Source organism: Vulpes lagopus, chromosome 20 (genome assembly GCF_018345385.1).
Source record: "Vulpes lagopus strain Blue_001 chromosome 20, ASM1834538v1, whole genome shotgun sequence".
NCBI lineage: Eukaryota > Metazoa > Chordata > Mammalia > Carnivora > Canidae > Vulpes > Vulpes lagopus.
Genome location: NC_054843.1, coordinates 7,700,853 through 7,705,435, shown reverse-complemented (window position 1 = coordinate 7,705,435; position 4,583 = coordinate 7,700,853). Strand labels below are relative to the sequence as shown.

General features: G+C 43.1%; 2 non-coding genes across 2 annotated transcripts; both read right to left on the bottom strand.

Annotated features, from left to right (window-relative positions):
- Positions 1–235: 235 nt before the first annotated feature.
- On the bottom strand, positions 236–425 carry LOC121479592. Its single transcript, XR_005984755.1, has one exon. It is a non-coding gene; the product is annotated as a U2 spliceosomal RNA (small nuclear RNA).
- A 2,999-nt stretch (positions 426–3,424) lies between these two features.
- Positions 3,425–3,532, bottom strand: LOC121479615. The gene has a single exon (XR_005984774.1). It is a non-coding gene; the product is annotated as a U6 spliceosomal RNA (small nuclear RNA).
- Between the last annotated feature and the right edge of the window lie 1,051 nt (positions 3,533–4,583).

Genomic DNA, 4,583 nt, shown 5'->3' with positions numbered 1-4,583 from the left:
AGAAATTCAAGCAGACTCCGCACTGTGCATGGAGCCCGACGGGGAATTCAATCTCACGACCCTAAGATCATGATCTGAGCCAAAACCAAGAGTCAGATGCTTAACCAACTGAACCACCCTATTATTATTTTTTAAGAAGACTCCATGCCCAACATGGGGCTTGAACTCATGACCTCGAAAGAAAGAATCCCATGCCCTACTGACTGGTCCAGCCACCACAAGTTTGAAGCCCCCAAGGGGGCACACAGTTACTGGAGGAACTGTAAGATCAGTTTAATGCACAGGATGGACAGAGCAAGCTCCTATTCCATCTCCCTGCTCCAAAAATCCATTTAATATATTGTCATCGGATAGAGCGCATATCAGGTATTAAACTGATAAGAACAGATACTATGCTTGATCTTAGCCAAAGGCCAAGAATAAAGCTGTTTCTTAAAAAAGAAAAAGAATAAGAAATGAAAAGAAATGGTTCTTTCAAAACCAGCCCAACACGACTTTATACAACCAGGTGGCCTCACCTGTAATTTCATGGTAGCTACTACGCTTTCTACAGGGAAGACTCTCTCCCCAGTCAGGGCACTTTGACATATGAATCTAGATACAGTTATATCAAACCAGGATTGGGTGACATTTCAAAAATTAGAATTTACAATTGCTGTACAAACATAATTATGATTTTGTTAGCCAACTCACGGTACCAATGCCATGTTCAAGAGTGTTAATACGTTATTATATCGAGGGAAGCTAACAAACCACTTCCCTATGACTGGGAGCCCAGGAGAGCTGCATGAGCTTTTCTTGAACCAGGCAGCTGTTAGGGCAGCTCCTGGAGCAGGAGGAGAGGTATTTAGGGTGTAGACTTAAATGCCTCCCCTAACAACTGTGGTATGCTGGCTACACACATCTCCATCACCACAGAAATGTAGGGAAATTATATTAGGAAAACTCATCCTGTTTAAAGGCACAAGAATGAATGGAACATTCTGGGGTCAACTTGACTAATGTTTCCGTTCACAGCAAGTGGTGCTCAAACTTGGGTGTGTATAAAAATCTCCTGACTTGTTAAAAAAAGGCTGATTCCCAGGCCAGGCCCCGGGGCTGCCAAACTGAAGGTCTGGGAACAAGGCCCAGAGCCTGCATCTTTACGGAGCCTCCGAGGTGATTTCTGCTGATGCTCCTCAAAGCACAAATGGAGGAACATGGAATAAAGGAGAGAGAGGGAAGGAAAGCGAGCAAGAAAGTAGAAGAAAAAAGGAATGAAAGGAGAGAGGGAGGAGGAAGAAAGCAAGAAGGAGAGAGGAAAAGAAAGAACAAGGAATAAAGAGAGTCCAGTGAAGAGGATAAAGATGAACACACCTAGTCGGGCCTTGCCTTACGCACTTCAGCTGAAGCTACTGTTTGATTCTTTCCAAACTTCGTCTCCTGTCCACATCTCATACTGTGCCTTCGTCTTTACCCATCTTTTAGTCTTGCTTTCAGGTCCTGTGATGCATGGGGGACCTAGTTTTAAGGGTTTTTTTCTGGCAACCTCCCAGCCCCTACCTGCCACGGGACAAGACCCAGCTAGAAGCAGCGACTAACCCTAGCTCGCTCACTGGCCTCTAGGGGGTCCTCACTTTGGGATCACAGGAGAAAAACGTGCAGGGGAGTCTGTTCTAAAACCCTCAGGGAGAGAAGCACAGAGTTGGTTGAACTTGACAACCCGGCCCAAAAGAGAAGCCCTACCCTAGTGAGGACACCTGTCCACTGTGGCCTGGGGAGAGAGGAACGCCGTCCTGCCCGGGAGACCTACACACAGTGATCCACCCCTGGTTCCTCAGTTCCAGGAATGCTTCTGCTCTCAGCCTTCCTTGGCAACAACCCAGTCCGTGAGCAATGGCCCTTGGCTTTCTCTGGAAGATTTTACCTGGCCACCAGACCACGTGGGTAAACTTTTGACAGCCGTGTCTGTGACATGTGACCCAGCCCCTCAGTCCCTGCTGATTGGACCAAGAGAGGACACTTGACCCCAACTGGCCGAATCAGAGCCCCTTTTCCCAGGCAACTTGCAATTCTAAGATACTCCCATCCCAGTGTTGGCTGGTTTCTTATACAGAGAAGTCAAGAAAATTCAGGGGCGTTAGCATAGCTTTTTCCCACACATGGAGAATGAATATAGGTGAGGGAGAGGAGAGCTGTATGATAGAGAGGGTCCCCCTGGGGTGACTCCCCCCCATTCCCCAGTTCAGATCCCTTCTGAGCTCCCGCTGACTTTCTGCACTTTGGTCCATCAGATTCTCCAATATCATTGAAATAAAGCATCCTTTTGTGGTTGTTAATTCCAGTTCTGACCTGACGTCAGAGCCCTCACTAGACTGTATTTGAAATTATAAAATTATTATTCATTTTTAGGTGCAAAATTGAACTATGGATTTGTTTAATTAAAAAAAAAAACAACCTTGGGGTGCCTGGCTGGCTTAGTCAGCAGAGCATGCAACTCTTAATCTCAGGATTGTAGGCTTGAGCCCCATGCTGGGTGTAGAGATCACTTTAAAATAAAATCTTTTTTTTTTTAAAGAACTTATTTATTTATTTGAAAAAGAGAGAGAGCATAGTAGGGGGAGGAGCAGAGGGAGAGGGAGAAGGAGGCTTCCCACTGAGTAGGGAGCCCAACATGGGGCTTGATCCCAGGACCCTGGGATCATGACCTGAGCTGAAGGCAGGCGCTTAACTGTCTAAGCCACCCAGGCACTCCTAAAAATAAAATCTTAAAAAAGTAAAATAAAATAAAATAAAAAATCCTTGTCAGGGCACTTGGCTGGCTCAGTCAGAAGAGCATGCAACTCTTGATCTTGGGATTGTGAGTTAGAGCCTCACATTCGGTATAGAAATTACAAAATTACATAAAATAGAATCTGAATATTTGTCTTTTAGAGTTACATATTGAAATACTTATGCTTGAAATTATATGATGTCAGGACTTGCTTCTAAATAATACGGGAGGGCAGGGAGTAAGTGTGGGCATAGATAAAACAAGATTGACCTTGAGCTGATAATTGTTGAATCTGGATGACTCGAGTTCATCATACTAGTCTGTCTACTTTTGCATATAATTAAATTTTTCCATAATAAGAAACTCTAAAAATAAGGATGGAAATTTTTTCAGGGGAATACCTCTGAAATAACATGAAACTATCAACATTGAAAAGTAAGAAGAAGCTTCTTAAATTAGCGATCTAAAAGTAAGACTCCAAAGTCAGTCACCCATAGCAGGAGTGGGTCTCGGGCAGCACGTAGCTGATATGAGAATAAAGACATGCCAGGTGCGTATGACCCCCTTCCCTCGAATGAAAACAGCATCTTGGAGTTTGTGTTCGACTCATCTCTGGTGATGCCATCCAAAATAAAATAGTCTAAGATCTATAGATTTAAGTTTAAACAAACCACATTTAACTATATACTCAGTAGTTTTGCATGTTTTCCTTGCACCGAGGCCATGCTCATCTTCTCTGTAGCTTTCCAATTTTAGTCTCTGTGCTGCCAAAGCGAGCACAATATAATTAGTAGTTTTTATTTTATTAAAAATTATTTGGTGAATTTAAGAGTATGAAACTTTGCTCAAAGTAGAACATTTTCCAAATAGGTTGAAAGCATGTGTGCGAGAAAATAAAGCATCTTGAGAATTCTCCAACGTCTCCAAAAAGCCTACTGTATCTGTGCATACCTTCTTATTTAGAGGAGCGAGTAGGAGGGAGGAAGAGGGAGGCTGCTTGTTGAGTATTCAAGAGCGGCTGATGATTCTTTATATATTCATTACGGTTAAGAGTGTCTTTTGGGGGGGTGTGGATGTGAGGAGAAATATTTAGTTTTCCTTTTAAGCATGGTTGTCCATTTCACCCTCAAACCAACCTGTTTTCAAGGAGGCCAAAGTATTTTCTCTGGCAGAGGACCCAAGGGTACCATCTGCTCCTTGCATGACCCATTGCTCTCCTGATTTTATGGTTGCTCTCTCACTGTGGACACATTTGGGGGCCCATGTCTGAAACCAGAAGTCCCCAATTTCCCTTTCAGCATGTGAGTGTTCCCTCCTTTATCGTTGGTGGTGTCCCTTTGCTCCATCAGCCCCGCTTTCTTTTTTCCATCCACAGCACAACTTCTCAGATCAAGGGTGGTGCTTGCTCTGATTGGACTTTTGAAAAACTCCACTCCCAATGGGTCTTTTCATGGTAGGCTTTTGCTCTTATAACACATGTGTGCTCAAAACAATGCACGCTCCTGTCTAAATTGTGGCTCCGTTGGTTCCAAAGGCTAAAGACCCACCCTCTACCTCATGGAAACAAGAGGTCATTGCAAGGACATCTTTTTCATCAGAATGCATCAAGATTAAAAACAAAACAACTTCTCCATTCGAGAACCTAATGACCCCTTTCATTTCATCTTCAGGTGTTCATGAATTCAACGAAATGAAAGCTTTAGAATTACAAGGATGGGATTTAAAAATCTTTTTGTTAATATGAAATACTTACACCACAAAAAAATAATAATAAAGCAAAGAATATAGCTGAGTCAATAAACCAATCAATTTTTGGCATCATTTTTCCATG